This window comes from Taudactylus pleione, unplaced genomic scaffold (assembly GCF_031769625.1).
Source record: "Taudactylus pleione unplaced genomic scaffold, aTauple2 ptg000155l, whole genome shotgun sequence".
Taxonomy (NCBI): Eukaryota; Metazoa; Chordata; class Amphibia; order Anura; family Myobatrachidae; genus Taudactylus; species Taudactylus pleione.
In genome coordinates, this window is record NW_028284557.1 from 4854801 (window position 1) to 4876065 (window position 21265).

Consider the following 21265-nt stretch of genomic DNA (forward strand, 5'->3'; position numbering starts at 1 on the left):
ATGCCACTCACAACACTTTACTTACCTGGAGTCCGCCGCCGTTCGACAGTTCCTTGCACTCAGCACTATGGGAGAGACGTCATGCGGGTCTCTCCCTACACACTGCGGGAGCCAGAAGGCAGAACGAACTCTAGACTCCGGCTGCAGGGAAGGAGTCGGCGGGCGCCCGCTGATAACAATCTCACCGTGTGCCAAGCGAATGGAGAAGGCACAGGGCCGGCTTACTGCATCGCGCCGGCCCTGGGATCTAAGCTCAAATGATAAACTCCTGCAAACAATTCAGTACATTTATGAGTAAATAAAAATTAAAACTCAATTGTTTTAAATTGTCTCAAAATTATACAGTACATACATACAAATTATACATATTAGCATACATTTGAAAGCTATATTGATTGAGATGCATGCACTCAAAGATGTTGCAAATCTGTCTGGCAAGTTATTTTGAGAGACTTCTGTTTACGCATTGTAAATACCCCAACTATATTTTTGTATTTCAACCCATTTTAGAGGGGGAGGTGGTTGGGCATTAATACATTTTATACACTTATGCTTCTGCCGAGCAAAATGATCTGTCATGGCTGGAGTAATTGAGGTTTCTCAGAAAACACTCTATAGTCAAATTTGCCAGCTTTTTTCACAGCAGTGATATGCACCGCTGAACAGTCCCTCAAGCTTTCTCCCTGCAGATCAAAAGTAGTGAAAACGGGGCGTGGCCTGGAGGACCGGAGAAACAGACGTGCCAAGGGCGAGCTCCGACAACTTACCGGAATTACCCGGCTCTGGGCGAGTTCAGCTGGTGGCCTTGAGTTCCCGCTGAGTGAGTGAGGTAGCCTTCCTACTCCTCCCAGAAAAGAGTGCGGTGACCGGCGAGCGTGGCCGAGACCTAGCCTGTAAGTCCGAGCCGCGGCCTGGATTTGACTTTGGGAGCCGTTGGGTCCCGTGATTGGAGCCTAGCTGGATTGTGCGTCTCAGACGGGGACCCCTTATCAGATTGAAGCCCAGGGAGCTGGTACCGTGCCACCAGGGACAGCGCGGAATATAGGAGGACATTGTGCTACCTCGCTGCAGGTTGTAGCAGCGGCCATCTTGGGAACACACTCCCTAAGAGGTACTTTCTCACTTGCCTGACAGTATAGAAAGCCCTGGTCGTGTGTGGACATTTCACCTATGATTTGTAATACTGGAGGCCTTCTTGGGGACACAAAGGAGGATTTCTCTATTAAGTGACTGATCTATTATCTAAGTGTTATCTTCAGTCAGACTCAGTGCTGTTAACTGCCCGGTAATATGTAGCTGAGCGTTCTTTATATGTCTCCTGCTACCTAACAAATGGCGTAACTCACTGCCAGAAATTGGAGCCCCTTGCGTGTATATAGTACTTCACAGGGGCAGAACTATGGGAGACAATGGAGGCGCCTGCCACCAGGCTCCAGCTCTGAAGGGGAACCTCCTCCATTGTCCACAACATATTCACCCCACTTAGGGCTATAACTATGTACCCGGAGTGTGCCATCATGGCCGCCCAATACATGGCACCCCTTCCCGGCACCTGAGAAGCCACCATGTCAGACTATCAGCTGCTGCCTTCGTCTATAGCCTGTCTGCATGCAAATTGCTACATTACAGTGGCTGTGACGGGGAAATAATAACTTGCGTATGGGATGAACTTATGCCACTGGTACTTCACTCTTTCTAGTCTAGTCTCATTACAATAGTGCATTGTGCATCATGGACCCTACATGGACGAAATTAGCTCAGCCCATTTCTCTTTCATCCACTAGGGGACCCTGGAGGTGCTTACATTGGAGTATAGAGGCGTGGATAGCTGGAGCTGGCACTTTAAAGAATTAAGAAGTGTGAAGCTCCTACCCCTCTATTCCCCACCAGTCTTCAGTTTAGAAAATGTGCCCTAGGAGCTGGTCACTACAGGCTGTGCGACAGCAATACATTTGATTTTTTATTTGAATAGGTTAATTTTTTTTACTACATCTTCTACACTTATTAGGTACCCTTCGCCACCTCTCTAAAGGTGGGGTCTGGGTACCTCGCGCCCTGTTCTTAGTAGAAGCAGGAAGGAGTGCATAGTACTTATCCTAAAAGCAACTGACACCTCCTTATCGCCACAGCACTTTTCTACACAGTGACAAGGTCACAAGAAGAAAAGTTTTGAGCTGAACGAGAGAAGAGCCCTCTGAGGGAGCGCAGTGAGTATACTCAGCTGCGCATCCCCCGTCTCTGTCTCCGACCCCACTTCCCGATGCTGGCTCCATGGGTCTTCCCTCTCACAGCTAGTTAGAACATCGCGGGCTGTAGAGGGACTGACAGGTGTTGCAGCCAGCGTGACACAGGCTCCCCACTAGCAGGTGGTGAGGGGCAGTCAGAGGGGGAAATTAATATATGGCCAGCATTAAGCAGCCATATTGCATGCCTCAGGAGGAGCAAGGGGGCGGAGTCTAATGAGCGGGCTCTATACGCAAGGGGGCGGAGTCTAATGAGCGGCTGTTACAACAGCGTGGCTGCCTTTTTTTTATACACCACCTGCATCTCTCCTCATTACAGGAGAGTGCAGAAGCCACACAGTGTTGGCAGAAGGATTGATTCTCCTGGCACACATCCCTTCTACAGGATCCTTTCCAAAAGGGGCTGTGACTGGGGTGTACAAAGTGCAGGGAATCTGAATTATTGGGAGGGAGTGGTGTGAGCCTCCTCCTCTGTTTCCCACTAGCCATCTGTCTCTGTATTCTGTCCCTTTGTAAGCATAGAATCTGATTCTGTGTGAGTGGCTGTGTGTGTATACCAATGACAGGACTAAGGCTTGTCAGAGAAGGATTGTTTGTTCTAAATGTAACAACAAACTAAGCCAAATGCTGCTGGCACCACGCTATGTGATGCTACGATGCTACAATCCCTCTGTGGCTATTACTGTCTCGCCTACTTCTCCATGGGCCGCTGACATGGCAGGTGTTATGGCGGCTGTAACGTCAGAATTGACGGCTAATCGGAGGGTTAACCAAATTTCTGGACTGATACAGATTATGTGTAACGCTTCTACATTGTCCTCCACTGCCTATCATAAGCCTGCACTAAGCGTTCTCTGCCCGTGCCGCAGGATTTAGAATCTGCCTCTCGGGGTGGAGCTTTTAATTCTAGCGGTCAGGTAGATCCTTAATCTTCCTGAGGAAGTAGTTCCTGAAACTCAGCTATACTATTTGATAACCAAGCAGCTTTCTGTGGCATGGCAACAACTGGATAAGCGGTTCAAAATCCATGTCGTTTCCCCTCCGGCTATCCATTCCCCTCATCTATGATGGAACAGTGTGAAACATCTCCTCAAGTAGATGCGTTTCTCGTTTTTTTGGGGGGGGAACAATGCTCCCTGTGACGGGTGCTACGTTATTTAAGGACTCTTCTGCTCGCAAGTTGGAACAACACTGCAATCCATTTACACTGCAGTGGTAGCCCAACTTAGGCCTACGCTTGTTAGCGCCTGAGTTAACATGCTGCAACTTGCTGGGCAGACCAGTTGATTATGGGCTTGGACTTCCAGAGCAGAGTTACGACTACTAGCAGAACTCTCCATGAGTCAGCAGTTTACCTGACCAGGGTTTCCTGAGATGTCAGTCAGTGCTCGTATGTCCGCATTTGCCATTTCTGCCGCAGAGTTCTGTGCTTGTGCTCTTGGCAGGCAGACACAGAATCCAACAAGGATGTAGCTCAGATGTAGTAAAGTGCATGCTTTGCATGTATGAAACGGGCTGTTGAGGGTCTATGGTTCACAGGTGATATGCTTTTTGGTCCAGAACTGGACTGATAAATATCCCCAGAGGGGATAAGTCTTCTTTCCTCCCTTCGACTTCTCCGTCACCCAGAAGGACTTACACTGGTCCCTCATTTCATTCCTTTCTTGCACAGCCCTTTAGTTAAAGGGCCAGAGGTACCCCCTCGCACATTAGGAGTGGCAGAGGTAGAGATCGCCCACATACAGTTGCACGTCGACAGGATCAGAAACCCGTCGACCAACAGTTGGCTTGACTGTCTCCCATCCCACCTGGGATCTCCTGCAGTGGGACCTCGCTTACAACAAGCTTGGAACCAGACCTCTTCAGATCCGTGGATTCACAAGCTGCTTTCCGCACTGTTCCGAATAGATATCGAGGTTTCTCCTCCACATCGGTTCTTCTCTACGAGTCTGCCGGTGTCCAGGGACAAGGCCAGGGTTCTGCAGGAAGCAATTCAGTCTCTGCAAGAATTGGCAGTGCTAGTTTCCAGTTACGTTGCAGGCAGGCCCCTATTAAACCTAAGGTCTTCTGACCAGTATCTGAAGCTGTATCATTTTCACTATGGAGTCGCTTCAGTCTGTCATTGCGAGCATGAAAACGGCGGAGTTCCTCATTTCTCTGTATATAAACAATGCACATCTCCATGTCCCAAATTGGGAACAGCATCAGGCTTTACTGCATTTTGCAAACTCAATATCAGTTTCGGGTGTTGCCATTTGGGTTATCCTCGGCTCCTCGTGTTTTCACTAGAATTATGTCTATCATGACGACCAGTTAATCAAGGCTCCATCGGAATCTCTTCTCTTGGACCATGTCTCATTGACATAATCAATTTAAAAACAAAACAAAAACAAATCTGAGTCCGTCCCAGAGACTCCAGTTCTGGGGATAATCCTAGAGACAACATTACAGAGGATTTTCCTTCCGGAAGACAAGGCCCGGGATAGCCAGTTGCTTTTTCAGCTAGTTCTCAGACCAAAGAGAGTGCCCTTGCTTCTTGGTCTTCGTCTATTGGGGAAGATGGTAGCTGCTTTCAATGCACTACAATTCGGACGATTCCACTCCTGAGTGTTCCAGCTGGCCCTGCCAACACAGGGGTCAGGGTCTCACCTGCATCTAAAATCAACTGATCCATTGGGCCCCGGCAACCATCTCCTCTGGGGGATACAATGCAACAACCTCTTGGTGGGTCGAAGATTTGGAGTGTGGGATTGGATACCAGCCTCCGAGGAGGGGGCGCTGTTGTCCTAGACTATCACTTTCAGGGAAGGTGGTCCCTACAGAAAAGACGGTGGCCTATAAATGTGTTGGAACATGCTCTTCGAGAAGCGGCGCAGTTTCTAAGGTCTCTTCCGGTACAAGTTCTGTCAGACAACGCGACGGCCATCGCTTACATCAAATACCGGTACTGGCACTCGAGGTCGCATGACCATGCGAGAATCTCAGATTCTCTAGTGGGCCGAAAGTCAGTCAGTAATCCGGTCGGCAGTATTCATCCCGGGAGTGGACAACTGGGAAGCAGATTATCTAAGCCAGGATAACCATCCCGGGGAATGGAAGCTTAACCCACACGTGTTTCATTCACTGGGGTCGTCAGACAGACCTTATGGCGTCTCGACTAAACATCAGCGACCAAGATACGTGTCAAGAACTCTGGATCTGCAGAGGATGTCGACGCCCTAACAGTTCCATGGACCTACGACATGGTTTACCTGTTTCCTCCGATTCCACTAATTCCTCATCTACTAAAACGAATAAAACACAGGCGGACTTAGTCATTCTTGTGGCACCGAACTGGCCTCGGAGGAGTTGGATCTTAGGTCCTTCTTGGCAGTTGATCCGGGCCACTTCCTCTTTGTCCGGACCTTCTGCAGCAGGGTCCTTTAGTCCACCCCAATTTAGCGCAACTGCGTGTAATCGGGTGATTCTTGAATCCGATATCTTTAGACGGAAGGGCATCCCAGACTAGGTTATTCCCACTATGCTTCGCGCCAGGAAATAGGTTTCTGCTGCGCATTATCATCGCATCGGGCGCTCTTCTATTATCTGGTGTTACAGTCTGGGCCTTCCGTCAAGGAAGTTTTGTTATCCCGTTTTTACTTCTCTCCAAACGGGATTAGATTCTGGTCTTCGCCTAGGATCATTAAAAGTGCAGATTTCTGCTCTTTCTATTTTCTTTCAATGCAGGATTGGCCCTCCTACCAGCGACACTGACATTATTCAGGTGGTGTTGTGGGTGCAGCCACCTTTTGTACCACCTATGGCTCCCTGAGACTTCTACTTGGTACTTTTGTTTCTTCATTTTTCCATGTGAGAAACTCTTTAGCTATGGCTAGTAGGGGTTCGGAAGGTGGGGCTCTGTCTTTTAAGCCTTGTGTTTCATGATGATAGGGCGGAGCTCAGGACGCAAGTTAATTTCCTTCCTACGGTTGTGTCAGCTTTCCACATAGATCAGCCTATTGTGGTATCTTCTTTGGTAGGGGACTCCGGTGTTTCTTATACCCTGGATGGGGTTTGAGCTCTCTGCCTCTATGTTGCTTGGACAGCGTCCTTACGCTAATCTGTGTTATTTGTCCTCTATGAGGCTGTTCGGAAAGGGTTGGCCAGCGTCCAAACAGGGTTGGCATGTTGGCTTAGACTGACAATCCGTTTAGCTCATCTCAACTATGATCATCAGTCTCCTATGTCCTTGTCTGTTCATTCCTCACATTCTGTGGGTACGTTATGGACGGCATGTAGGGGTGCCTCGATTTTACTTTTGTGCCGTGCAACAACTTGGTCATTGGTGCTCAAGTTTTTTATAGAGTTGATAAATTTGCGGCTTCAGCATCATGCTTTGCCTGCCTTGTTCTGCAGGTTCCTCAGAGCGTTCCTGCCGTGGGGGTAACTTTGGGACGTCCCCAGCATAAGCAACTCCAGTGTCCCCTAGTGGATGAAAGAGAAAATGGGATTTTGGTGCTTACCGGTAAATCCTTTTCTCTGATTCCACAGGGGGACACTGGATGCCCACCTCAGCGCTCTTCGCCTACCTGTTCAGTTTGTTCCATATGTTGTATGGTTTTGTTGTGTGATACTCTCTTCCTTTCATTCCTGTTGTTCTCCATCTCCTCTCGGTCTTAATTTTCTAAACTGAGGGCTGGTGGGGAATAGAGGGGAGAAGCTTCACACTTCTTAATTATTTAAAGTGCCAGCTCCAGCTATCCACGCCTCTATACCCCAGCGTAAGCAACTCCAGTGTCCCCTGTGGAATTGGAGAAAAGGATTTACCGGTAAGTATCAAAATCCCATTTTCCAAGGTAGCTTTTTTCAAGCCGTCACCAAAGTCTGTCAAGCCTAGGGACACAGATGTCTCATTCAGACGGGCTCTCTCGCCCCTCATTCTACTGTTGATACGTCATCTACCAAATCCTCACAGCCGCTTGTTAGTGACAGTGAAGCTTTGGTGGTGGGCACTATGAAAACGCTTTTGTCTCAGTTTAAGAAAGATGTCGCAGCTGAGTTCTGCGCCACCCTTCAGGCTTGTCAGCAATCTATAGCCGACCTTGGGGGACGGACTGATCACCTGGAGATGAAGATGGACAAGATGGTGGGTTCACACAATGACCTAATATGCATGATGCTTTGCAGAACAAAGTAGCTCTAAGGGATAAGATTAGTGATTTGGAGGATAGATCCCATCAAAATAACCTTAAACTGTGAGGTCTACCTGAAAATATTTCAAACAGTCTCAATGACTTTGCAGTTACTCTTGCCTACAGCCCAGTCTTCGGACATCCTTATTATTCGTATACACATGCTCCCCAAAGCCAAGAGGGCCTCGGAGGGCGTACCTAGAGATGTGTTAATAAGGATGCATTATTTCCACATAAAGGAGGCTTTGCTAAAAGCTGCTCATCTGAACAAAGAGTATGCAGAGATATTGGGTCATCTTCAGTTGTTTGGCGATCTATCTCAGGCTATCTTAGCTAAAAGACGCTCTCTTCAACCTATTACTTCGGCATTGAGGAAAGCTGGCATCTTATACCGCTGGGGTTTTCCTACGAAACTACTCATATCATGCAATGGCTCCATGGTTACTATCACCACTCTGAAGGAAGGTGAGAAGATACTCTCCGAGTGGAATGTTATTGGGACTTCTACGAGATCTTCACCTGATCGTGGAATTCAGCAGGACTGGTCTACGATTGGATAGTAACTATTTGTTCTACCACTTATGACTGCTTTCTGACTATCTATACAGCTAGCTCATACATATCTATAATGCTCCTTTCTTTAATGTAAATTTCGTTAGATAGGCATGTTGATGCCAATATTGGTATGTAATTAAATTTTCTAGTGGAGCGCTCCTAGCTGCTGCTGCACCTGATACCAGCACCTTTCAGTTAGGTGCTACAAAATTTCGAAAAAAAACAAAGTAACAACTTTTGTATCATATGGCAGCGCTGTGTGTGTAATGTTCAAAAAACAGAGACAGATAACTTCAGTGTATATCAATCTTTCTTAATATAAATGCAAAGGTGTTTCTCAGGAAGATGTCTGTAAATCTAATAGATCTTGTAATCCAAAAGAGGCAAACTCTCCCCGAAACTATACCATTTTTCCTAATCTTTGATGGAAGAATCCACTGTCAAACAAAAATATTATATAGATCCAATAGTTCTTATAATCCAAAGGTAAACTCTCCAAAGCTGCTGTTATTCGATAAAAAATAATCTTTAATAAAAAACAGGCTATCAAACATCCCAAAAAAAATATAGTAAAGTCTTATAATGTCTTTTAAAGATTTCAATCTCCTCTGAAAAGCTTGATATATATTTCACAATATGGTATCTGAACATATACAAAAAAGGGAAAGGTTTACCGGACCTGCGGGGACTCCACAATCTAAGCGCAGTATGTTATAAACAGGAAGGTGTTAGTCCTGGAGAAATTCTATAGTACCTGGACCCACCAGAATGGTATGTCTCCGGGACAATAGATATGATGCAGTGTTCGGCTCTCACCCGTAGGCTGCTCTGATCTCCAAAACACTTATTCCTGCGCACATAGAGTTCTCACTCACAGCTGATACTGGCGGCTCTCACCCACTGCTCTCACTCACAGCTGTTATTAGTGACGTTCTGGCTATCCACCGGCAGCTGCCCTGTTGGTTTTTATCCCTTTAGTGTCTCAGATAATACTCATGGAATATATCATATATTCTCCGTCTCAAATCAGCTGCCGACGAGTTTCCACCCTCCACAGGTCTTTGTCAAGGCATAGCTGATTTGAGAACTACCCCTTCCTTTTAAGTTCCCCGCAGATCCGGTATACATGTTCCCATACATGTATACAAGTATACATTTTCCAGGGAGTATTATAAAAGCAACATATTCGTAGTAGATAATATGTAATATGTAAATACAAGGACAATACTTGTGTGATGCACAGTTTTCTCTGTCCTCAATAAAAATCTACTTAAAATAACAAAATAAAAACAATTACTATAACATCTTAATATCAAAGAAACTGTATCAAGTATGGAGATAAATTTAACCTATGCACATCCAGATTAGTCTTTATACTCATGTACCCACTAAAAATTATCAACAATTGGATAGACAAAGAATTCCCAAATATTCATAATAGAAAATTACATGAACCATTTGGTCTCAAAATCTCCATTAAGTCCTCTAGGTTTTAAAGTTCTAAGTTCATGGATTCATGGATCCGCTTCATCTCCGCTTTGGCTAATATAGCCTTAGGATCACCTTGTCTGCTTTTTTTCTACACCTGCAATTATTTTAAAACTGACTATATGTTCAATGGAGCAGTTGTGTGTGTCTTTAAAATGTGCGGCCATATGATGAGTATCTAACTCTTTCCGGACATTTCTCAAATGTTCTGACATTCGGATTTTAAAAGAACGACGCAATCTATCAACATACTGTTTATTACACCTACACTGTATAACATACACAATGTTGCTGCTGTTGCAAGTTAAAAATTGATTTATTTTATAGGTTTTCTTAGTAGTACATGACTCAAAACTAGTTATTTTACTAACTTCATTGCTCATAATACTTCTGCATCTTTAGATGTTACTCTTGTGCCTATTCTTTCAGGTGGATGCATGGCACTTCTCATTAACACATTTCTTAAGTTAGGTGCTCTCTTGTATATCACCACAGGTTTGTCTGGTAGTTCATTTTTTAATATTGGATCGGCCTTTAAGATGTGCCAATATTTTGTCAAAACAGTTTCCAACTTTTTATAATCTTTGTTGTAAGTGGTTACAAAAGGTAAAATCTTTATCCTGTTTCTTCAACTTCTTAACTAAAAGTTCCTCCCGTTTAATGTCATCTATATCCTGAAGGCTTTTATTTATAATCTCTTTTTTGTATCCTTTGTCAAGGAACTGTTCTTTTAAAGGTAGAACTTGTTCTTTATACATATTTTCATTGGTGCAATTGCGCTTAATGCGACAAAACTGACTCTTGGGGACCCCCCTCAGCCAGCTAGGATGATGGCTGATGTTGGTATCAATAAATGAATTGCTATCGGTGGGTTTAAAGAAATTCTTGGTACAAATCTTAGACTCCTTTATATATACTGTTAAATCAAGGAAATTGACTTGTATGTCGCTAATGGTATAGGTTTAAACCACTCCAAAATTATTTTTATTTAAACCTTCCTGAAAACTCGCCAAAGTATTGTGACCACCTCTCCAAATCATAATATCATCTATTGAAAATGAAAATATTAGCACAGCTGGGGGCGAATTTCGTCCCCATCACAGTCCCAGACCGCTGGATGTAGTGTCCATCTTTGAAAGTAAAGTGGTTATTAACCAAGATGAATTTAATGCTTTCAAGAATAAATGCTTTTGTTTCTACATCCAGCTTTTCCATAGCACTCAGCCCTACCTCATGTTTAATGATAGTGTACAAGGCTGATACGTCAGCTGTGATTAGTAAATCACCTTCATTCCAATCAACAGCTTCCAACTTATTTATGGCATCAGTGGTATCTCTACGATATGCCTTTCCCTTTGCAAGCTATAGGTTGTAAGAAAAAAGTCTATTAGACCCGACAGATTTAATGTGGCGGAATCTATACCTGCTACAATAGGACGTAAGGGGAGATCTTTAACATTTTTGTGAATCTTTGGAAGTCCGTATATAATGGGCAATATGGGGTGTTCAATTTTTAAAAATACCCTTTTTTTCTGATAACACCCCTTTAGATGCATATTTATCAATAAGATCGTATACATTTTTCTTAATATTTTCAATGGGATTCTTTTTTAGTGGTGTGTATGTGTCAATATCTGCTAATAGCTCATACAGTTTCTTCTCATATACAGTTGTATCTAAAATCACCACTCCTCCCCCCTTATTGGCTGTTTTTATAGTAAGTTCTTTATTTTCTTTAAGTGTTTTCATGGCATCTCTCTCTGCCCTAGATATACTGGATATAGGCTTCTTTGATTTTTTTCTTCTTTTTGGCAGTGTCACACAATTTCTCTACTTCTTCTGTAATTAATTTTCCATATGTCTCAACAAAATTTCCTCTACTGTTAGTCGGATTAAAAGTGGATTTCTTGTGAAATTTTTCTCTTCCCTTATTGTTACCCAATTCTTTAGTTTAAATTTTTTCTTTATTAAAAAAACCTTTTCAAGGATAATTTTCGTAGGAACTTTTGTATGTCTATAAAGACCTCTAATGATTTCATATTGTTAGTGGGAGCAAACTTTAAGCCTCTACTTAAACAATTTGCTTTCAACATCACTTAAAGTGTGGGAACTAAGGCCCTGATTCAGACCCACTCGCGAGCGGCTGTCCGCTCGCAAGTGGGTCGATGTTCTGCACTGAGCATGCGCACGACGGAGGGAGCTCCGTCGTGCGCATGCGCCAGACGCGACGAGCGAAGGACTTTCCTTCGCTCGTTGTGTCTGATCAAAGGGGGCGTGCTGTCGACGTTGATTGACAGCACGCCCCCTTTGGTGGGCGTGCCGGGGGCGTCAGGGGGCCTCCCGTCAGAAGCCGGCCCAGTGACATCACTAGTGATGTCAGTGGGAGTGATTTTGGCTCTGATAGAGCCAAAATCACTCCGGGCCTTGCGGTTGAAAACCTCAACCGCAGGCTCCGGCTCGCAGTTTCGATGGTCGCGATGGTCAAGACCATCGCGGCCATCAAACAGCATGCTCGTATAGGCTGTGGGTGGTGACCCACAGCTATACGAGCGTCCAGGAGGACGCTCCATAGTTATGGAGGCCGGCCCTCATTCAGAGCGTGCGCTCTGCTTAGAGCGTACGGCTGTGAATGAGGGCCTAAGATAGTAAATCCTGGACCCCACCTTATTAGTGGTTTCAACATTCTTCATCTTATCGGCCCTCTCCTTTTTTATGAGTGAGAATACTAAGCTAATTTACGGGCATTACATTATTCTTATGTTCTTGGAAAAGTGTTATTTTTATGTGTAAATTAATGGTTAATGCCTTTTGCTTAGACTTTCCTTTTTTTGATTGTGTACCAGACAGATTGATGGCCTGGTCCCTTGCTAGGCCATAGTTTATATACTTTTGTGATATATACTGGCTGAAGTTCAAGTTTTGTAAATAATATTTGATTTTCTATTGTGCATATGGTGGTGGGAGACAGTCCTCCTTCCCACGTACCCCCTTGTGCTGTGCTGGCATGGTTCGGCAGCCCCTCTGGCCTCAAGTGAGGTAATTTCAGTTTTTCTCTTTTTTTCTCTCCCTTTTTTCTTTTTTGATGGTTGGGTGTCACAATTATATTGCTATAGTTTGCCGTTTATCTTAATTGTGATGTAACATGGTTTGGGTAGGAGAACGCATGTTTTTTTCATTCTAACATGGTAAATATTATTTCCATAAATGCCAAGGGTCTTAACTCCCCTCATAAGAGGAGACTAGCTTTGAACTACTTTCATAAATTTAAAGGCCCATATTGTTGCAGTACAGGAAACACACTTTCAGCCCTCTGCCTCCCCAACATTTTCTAATTACAAATTTCCATATTGTCACACTGCCTGTGGTCCCTCTGAGAAAGCCGGAGTCGCTATTCTTGTAGACATTGCTCGTTTGTACTTTCGGAGCAATACTCAAATGCCAATGATAGATTTTTGATATTAGTAAGTCAGTTAGACGGGGTTATAGTAACTTTAGTTTCTTTGTATGTTCCCAATTCCCACCAACTATCATTCTGTAGGAAGTTTTGTTTATCTCTCCAGAAGCATAGTAAAGGATCTGTGATGATTTTAGGCGATTTTAATATGGTCAAATGGAAAAAAGCACCAAGCGCCAAGAAAGAGTATACCTCGATACAATGTACGTATAATCAAATATGTGGACAGCTGCCTGCCACCTGTGAGTTTTGCCACCACTCCCAAACGGCCCAAGGAGTGCCTGTGATCACCAAAAAAATGTATATAGGTGGAACGGCGCTATACACATGTTCAGCATAAGATAATGCATAAAGTTTAAAACATTTATTAAAAATGTATATAAAAATGAAGCAGTATAAGTGAGTGAAAGTGCAATGATATAAAATGGATACAAATGATAAACACTATGAAAGCTGTAATCTATATTGTGGGTATTATATGTTACACATCCACGTATGGTGCAGCTGGAGAGAGATGATAGAGAAGCAGCAATTTCTGCTCAAATGAGAAAATGTCTCACTCCAGGAAATATGATGAGTGATGTCCAAAATATAACGTCAAGTCACTGTTACATGGCAACCGCTGGTATGTACCTGGCGGTGAGGAAACCCATGGGTAGAGGCTCCAATATAGGGCAAATGGTGCAATGTTTAGAAAGTATATCACCAACCGTATCTATGATATGAAACTGTCAGCTGGTCCGTGCCGGCAGCGTGGCGGGGTCTCAGCTCCTGCTCGCTGGCTGCCCGCTGTGGTTGTCTGCCTCCCGGCAACAGTATTTCCCTCTCCAGGTAAGTGATGCAACGTCAACCTGAGCAGGTAGAGCTGAGTCGCAGCTGGAGGGTGCCGTAATCTGCAATCCATTTTACTTTTGAGCAGAAATTGCTACTTCTCTATCATCTCTCTCCATCTGCACCATATGTGGATGTGTAACATATAATATGTACGCTATAGATTACAGCTTTCATAGACTGTTTATCATTTGTATTAATTTTATATCATTGCACTTTCACTCACTTATACTGCTTCATTTTTATATACATTTTTAATAAATGTTTTAAACTTTATGCACTATCTTATGGTGAATGTGTGTGTATAGCGCCGTTTCACCTATATACATTTTTTTGTGATTTTAATATGGTCCCTGACCCATTATTGGACAGGGTGCGAGTTGCCCCTCCCCGTGTAAGACAACCTGCTGAGTTTTCTAAAGGCTTTCACCATCTACTCGCAGAATAAGAACTATATGATGTATGGTGAGTCAAACACCTTAATGATAGGGAATATTCTCACATGTGCATAGTTCATATTCTTGAATTGATTTAGTTTTATCTGATAAGTTCACCTTATCGTCTATAAGCAAAATTGATTTTCTACCTATGTCTTGGTCCGATCATTCCTCAATTTTTTTAACGTGGGATATTGTAAATAGGCGTGTAGCTCCTGGCCCGTGGAGGCTTGGTAGATTTAGGTTTTCTCAACTGGAGGCTCGGCCGCATATTCAGCAGTCCCTCTTGTTTAAATGATAATAAGCCTGAGGAGTCCACTGATGAAGCTATTAATGGTTTCTTGAGGAATAGTAATCTGCCTTCTCTTGATTCAGATACCGGTCAGGCCCTGGAGGCCCCATGGTCAGTTGAAGAAGTTAGTAAGGCTATAGACACTCTGCCTTCAGATAAAGCGCCTAGACCTGATGGCTACCCATCATCTTTTTATAAAACTTTTAAAGCTGAGCTAGCGCCTAGACCTGATGGCTGCCCATCATCTTTTTATAAAACTTTTAAAGCTGAGCTAGCGCCTGTGTTGGCGGTAGTGTTCAATGAAGCTTCTGAGAAGGGGCTATTCCCTAAGGAAATGCTGGAGGTGCAGATTGTTGCCCTTCCTAAACCGGGCAAATCTCCTACTGAAGTTCAAAATTACCACCCCATTGCTTTACTAAATATGGACGTTAAGCTTTTCGCCAAAATAGTTGCTCTCAGGCTCTGCCCATTACTCCCTTCCTTAATAAAATCTGATCAGTTGGAGTTTATCATGAGTCGTCAGGTGCCCGATAACACTTGTCTGGTTATTAATATTATGGAACGTTGTGAACGCACTAAGGACCCACTGCTAATTTTATTCCTAAACGTAGAAAAAGCCTTCAACAGGCTTCATTGGGGCTACCTCCAGGCTTTTTATTTTTTACCAAATGGGTAAGCAGCACCAGACTGTCCTCCAGATGTCTGTTTTGCCTCCCCATCACCCCTCCCCGGCGCCTGTGCTAGGTACTCCTGGCGGGGCTCCGAGGGGGACTAGCTAGCAGGCTCCCCAGACTGCAGTCCGGAATCCAGGGGACAGGTAAGGCGGAACCCCATTCGCGGGGACCCGCGTCTTAGTGCAGTCTTGCCTCTAGTCTCAGGAGACAGACCTGAGGCGCTGATGTGGACACTGGCTTTCCCTCTACTCCACTAGTCCACCGGGGTATAACAATACTGGCGCATAGGCATATTGTAAAGACCAGGTGACCTGGTGGTTAACGGCAGCCAGGGGATAAGGCGCTCTTCCTGCAACCCCTCCCCCTGCTCAGGGCACCTTTCCACTGCGGTCTTGGTGTTCCCTGAGCTGCTCCACCCCCTCAGAGATGCGCGGCAGCCACTTTAAGCAAGCAGGTCTCCGGGAAATGCTGGGTCCAGTCTCTCTGTATACCTCTCCCACGGGACGGGTTATACAGCGCTATATCCTACAAGCCCTTGTGGTCTGTGTAGTTGACTTTAGTGCCCATTGCATAAATGTAATGTTTTTTTTCTGCGTTTGTATGTGACTTGTGCTAGCGCTAATCTCTATTTTCTATACTGTCAGTTTATACAGTCAGGTCCATAAATATTGGGACATTGACAGATTTTGGCCTCTATTCACCACCACAATGGTTTTGTAATGAAACAAACAAGATGTGCTTTAACTGCAGACTTTCAGATTTAATTTGAGGGTAATTACATCCAAATCGGGTGAACGGTGTAGGAATTACAACAGTTTCAATATGTGCCTCCCACTTTTTAAGGGGCCAAAACTAATGGGACTATCAACTCAAAAGCTATTTCATGGACAGGTGTGGGCTATTCCCTCGTTATTTCATTATCAATTAAGCAGGTAAATGGTCTGGAGTTGATTCTAGGTGTGACATTTGCATTTGGAATCAGTTGCTGTCGACTCTCAATATGAGATCCAAAGAGCTGTCACTATCAGTGAAGCAAGACATGATTAGGCTGAAAAATCAAAACAAACCCATCAGAGAGATAGCAAAAACATTAGGTGTGGCCAAATCAACTGTTTGGAACATTCTTAAAAAGAAAGATCGCACCGGAGAGCTCAGCAACACCAAAAGACCCGGAAGACCATGGAAAACAACTGTGGTGGATGACATAAGAATTATTTCCCTTGTGAAGAAAAACCCCTTCACAACAGTTGGCCAAATCAAGAACACTCTCCAGGAGGTAGATGTATATGTGTCAAAGTCAACAATCAAGAGAAGACTTCTCAAGAGTGAATATAGAGGGTTCACCATAAGATGCAAACCATTGGTGAGCCACAAAAACAGGAAGACCAGATTAGCGTTTGCCAAACAACATCTAGAAAAGCCATTACAGTTATGGAACAACATCCTATGGACAGAGGAGACAAAGATCAACTTGTACCAGAGTGATGGGAAGAGAAGAGAAGGAAAGGAACTGCTCATGATCCAAAACATACCACCTCATCAGTGAAGCATTGTGGTGGTAGTGTCATGGCGTGGGCATGTATGGCTGCCAATGGAACTGGTTCCCTTGCATTTATTGATGATGTGACTGCTGGCAAAAGCCGTAGAATGAATTCTGAAGTGTTTCGGGCAATATTATATGCTCATATTCAGTCAAATGCTTCAGAACTCATTGGACGGCGCTTCACAGTGCAGATGGACAATGACCCGAAGCATACTGCAAAAGCAACCCAAGAGTTTTTTAAGGCTAAAAAGTGGAATGTTATGCAATGGCCAAGTCAATCCCCTGACCTGAATCCGATTGAGCATGCATTTCACTTGATGAAGACAAAACTGAAGGGAAAATGCCCCAAGAACAAGCAGGAACTGAAGACATTTGCAGTAGAGGCCTGGCAGAGCATCACCAGGGATGAAACCCAGCGTCTGGTGATGTCTATGTGTTCCAGACTTCAGGCTGTAATTGCCTTCAAAGGATTTGCAACAAAGTATTAAAAAGTGAAAGTTAGATTTAGGATTGTTTAGTTTGTCCCATTACTTTTGGCCCCTTAAAAAGTGGGAGGCACATATACAAACTGTTGTAATTCTTACACCGTTCACCTGATTTGGATGTAATTACCCTCATATTAAATCTGAAAGTCTGCAGTTAAAGCACATCTTGTTTGTTTCATTTCAAAGCCATTGTGGTGGTGAATAGAGGCTAAAATATGAAAATTTTGTCAATGTCCCAATATTTATGCACTTGACTGTGTGTGTGTGTGTGTATGTATGTATGTATGTATGTATGTATGTGTGTGTGTGTGTGTGTGTGTTGTATCTGACGGTAGCCTTACAAAGTCTTGGGAGTTTATTTTGCAAACGAAATTCTTCAAAAAGTTTTTATAGTGGAAAATAAATCAGCAATATTATTTAACACAAAGCTATGGGGCATTTTAAATTCTTCAGCAAAAAGTGCCAAAAACCTGTGGTTTTGAAAATCCTGGCTTGATAAGAACGTACCTGGGTTGCAAATTAGAATTTATAAAAGCAGTGGGAGATTCCTGCTTTTGATAAACATTACACCAAATCATCCACAAGAATCCAGGCAACATGAAGACAGGAGAGATATATTGGATCCTGATCAATGAGTTAATAGAAGAAAGAGAGAAGCCGAGAGCCCATCGACATCCAAATCAAAGACCATATATTCTTGCGCCCCTATAGGAGGCACTTGTTCCCCTCCCGTCTACTTACAATATTTTCAACTGCTTCCAGTTGCAGCTGGAGGGACTGTGGCAGGATAACGCCATGGGCCAAATGAGTTTAGAAAATGTGACACCTGGGCCCTATTTGTGGACCCCCCTGGACTCTAGTTCGCTAGTTTTTAACTTTGTCCCCCAACATTTTTTTTTTTTGCCCCTAAATTGAAAGTGATTTTTTTAGGGTGTTCTTAAGTTTACCTTTGGGGGACTGTCTGAAGGCTGCACGGGGGTTCCCGCAACGTTGCACCCCAAAACTCCAATTCTGCACTTTTTGCCATCTCTCTGATGGGTTTGTTTTGATTTTTCAGCCTAATCATGTCTTGCTTCACTGATAGTGACAGCTCTTTGGATCTCATATTGAGAGTCGACAGCAACTGATTCCAAATGCAAATGTCACACCTAGAATCAACTCCAGACCATTTACCTGCTTAATTGATAATGAAATAACGAGGGAATAGCCCACACCTGTCCATGAAATAGCTTTTGAGTTGATAGTCCCATTACTTTTGGCCCCTTAAAAAGTGGGAGGCACATATTGAAACTGTTGTAATTCCTACACCGTTCACCTGATTTGGATGTAATTACGCTCAAATTAAATCTGAAAGTCTGCAGTTAGAGCACATCTTGTTTGTTTCATTTCAAAGCCATTGTGGTGGTGAATAGAGGCCAAAATATCAAAATTCTGTCAATGTCCCAATATTTATGGACCTGACTGTACCTGTCCCTTTTTTCTACTATACCCTGACATACTAAGGTATTGGGGGTTCATTGTACCTCACATCTGCTATTTAAGAGTGAGGTCTATCACATACTATATAGCGCGGTTGCACACTACACTGTGCCGTATATAGCGCGGCTGCACACTACATTGTGCCATATTACACATACTGCAAGGTGTCCATTGCACTGTATCATACTGTGTATTCTATTATTCTTGTGACTATGTCTGGCAGAGGAAAGAATAACAAGCAGCCTGATGCTGCTCCTCCTGCAAAAAGATAAATCTTTACCTACTAAGAGCAGTATTCAATTTGGCTATTTTAATTATCCCCTTATTCAATTACAAAGACTTTTCGCCGGTGCGAAAAGTCTTTGTAAAATAACGGGGATAACTTTTCACCATGTTTTACATGGCGAAAAAAGTGCAGAACTGGGGTGTACGGGTGCAGGCTTAAAAAAAATAGCCTGCAACCCTGGGAGTGACCCCTAAAATGAATCTGTGTAAAATGGGGGTACCCATAGTGATCCCCTATGTCAGGACATTATTAGGGGGGTCCCTGGATGATTTCCCAAACATTCTATATTTTCCGATACCTTTCCGCAGGGTCCCTTTTTCGCCGGCTCCAAATTGAATGCGGGGATAAAGCGGTCACGCGCCCAATACTTTATCCCTGCAAAACCTCCGATGTGGAGCAAAAAGTCCAACACGGACTTTTCGCTCCCTAATTGAATATGGCCCTAAGTCTACTAAACGTACTATGATATCTTCCCAATCCACCCAGTTATCTGATTTGGAGATATCATCTGACTCCTTCTCAGGAGAAGAGGAGCTACCCTCTAAACTAAATATACCTGCTCTTGTGAGAGCTGTTAAAACTAATCTACAAATAGAAGAGGATGAACCCGTTCCTAAGAAAAAACATGCACTTTTTAAGCAACGAAAGATTGTTTTTAGCAGAGTCTCCTCACTTCGACCAGCTATCTGATCACATGAGTGAAGCTTGGAATATGCCCGGTAAAAGGTTTCAAATTCCAAAACGGTTCAGTTCCTTTTACCCGCTTCCAGCTACTGATTGTACTAAATGGGAAGTTCCTCCAATGGTGGATTCTCACGTAACGCATCTGGTTAAAAAATGACACCTTGCCCATTTATACTGCAACCTCCTTGAAGGAGACCACAGATAGACATATTGAAGCTTGTAATAAATCTTTATATTCTCTTACAGGAGCTATTACTCATCTTGCTAGGGCTATGGCCTGGGTGGCAAAAGCCATTGAGAGTTGGGTAGAGGCCCTAGAAGAGAATTTTCCCACTGATGTTTCGATGCTTCGTGGGAACAGCTGTCCTACATATCTCACATAAGAGATGCAGCCTCCTACTTAGGTGAAGCAGCTTTGGATACGGCTCTCCTGGATATATAAAAATGTAATGAGTGAAAAAAAAAGGTGGCAAACAGTAGATTCTAGTAAACAGTGGTCCAGTTTGGTTTTGGTGAATGCTTTCAATATATTATTGAAACGTCCACAGATTCAATTTGTCTGGTGGTGCTAATATGATGTAGATATCTTCTCATCGGTCTATCCTCAACCTCAAGTCTCTGAACAAGTTTATCAGGGTGTCCAGGTTTCACCCTCCATTCTATTATCCTAGCTATGGAACCTGGAGATATTATGGTATCACTAAACATTCAGGACACTTACCTACATGTACCTATAGAGCCTTCTCATCAACAATATGTCCGGTTTGCTACACTGCCGAAACATTACCAATTCCAGGCTCTGCCGTTTGACCTCTCAACGGCCCCTCAGGTCTTTACCAAGATCATGGCAGTTATGGCGGCCTCTCTTTGTCGTCAAGGGATCAGACTGCTCCCGTAATTAGACGATCTCTTGCTGCTGGCAAGCTCCTCAGAGACTCTTCACAGCCATCTGCAGGTAACCTTTCTACAAATGCATGATTGGCTGATCAACTGGAAAAAGTCTTCCCTGACACCCTCTCAAAGGATGGTACATTTGGGAACCCTCCTGGACTCTCTAGTTCAGAGAATCTTCCTAACGGTGGACAAGATTTCAGCACTACATCACAGACTACTTCACAATCGCAGTGTGTCGATTCACTCTGCAATGCAGGCCTTGGTATCAATGGTGTCCACCTTCGACATGGTGGAGTTCGCCCAGTTTCACTCCAGGCCCCTCCAATACCTCATCCTCTCCAGGTGGAATGGGCTACCCCATCTGCTCAAATCCCAGATGATGAGCCTCCCCCCAGAGGTTCGCCTGTCCCTAGCCTGGTGGCTACAGACTTCCCATTTTAACCAGGGTCATGCCTTTTGGATGCCAGACTGGGCTCTCCTCACCACGGACGCAAGCCTCTGGGGGTGGTATGCAGTAACCGGCCAGTACTCCTTCCAGGGTCGATGGTCCCCAGTCGAGGTAGTGTTGCCAATCAACATCCTGGAACTTCAAGCCATCTACAGAGCTCTCACTCTGGCTCAGAATATTCTGAAAAACAGACCAGTACAAATACAGTCCGACAACGCCACGACTGTGGCCTACCTCAATCACCAAGGGGGCTCTCGAAGTTAGTCAGCAATGACAGAAGTGTCCCGCATTCTCCACTGGG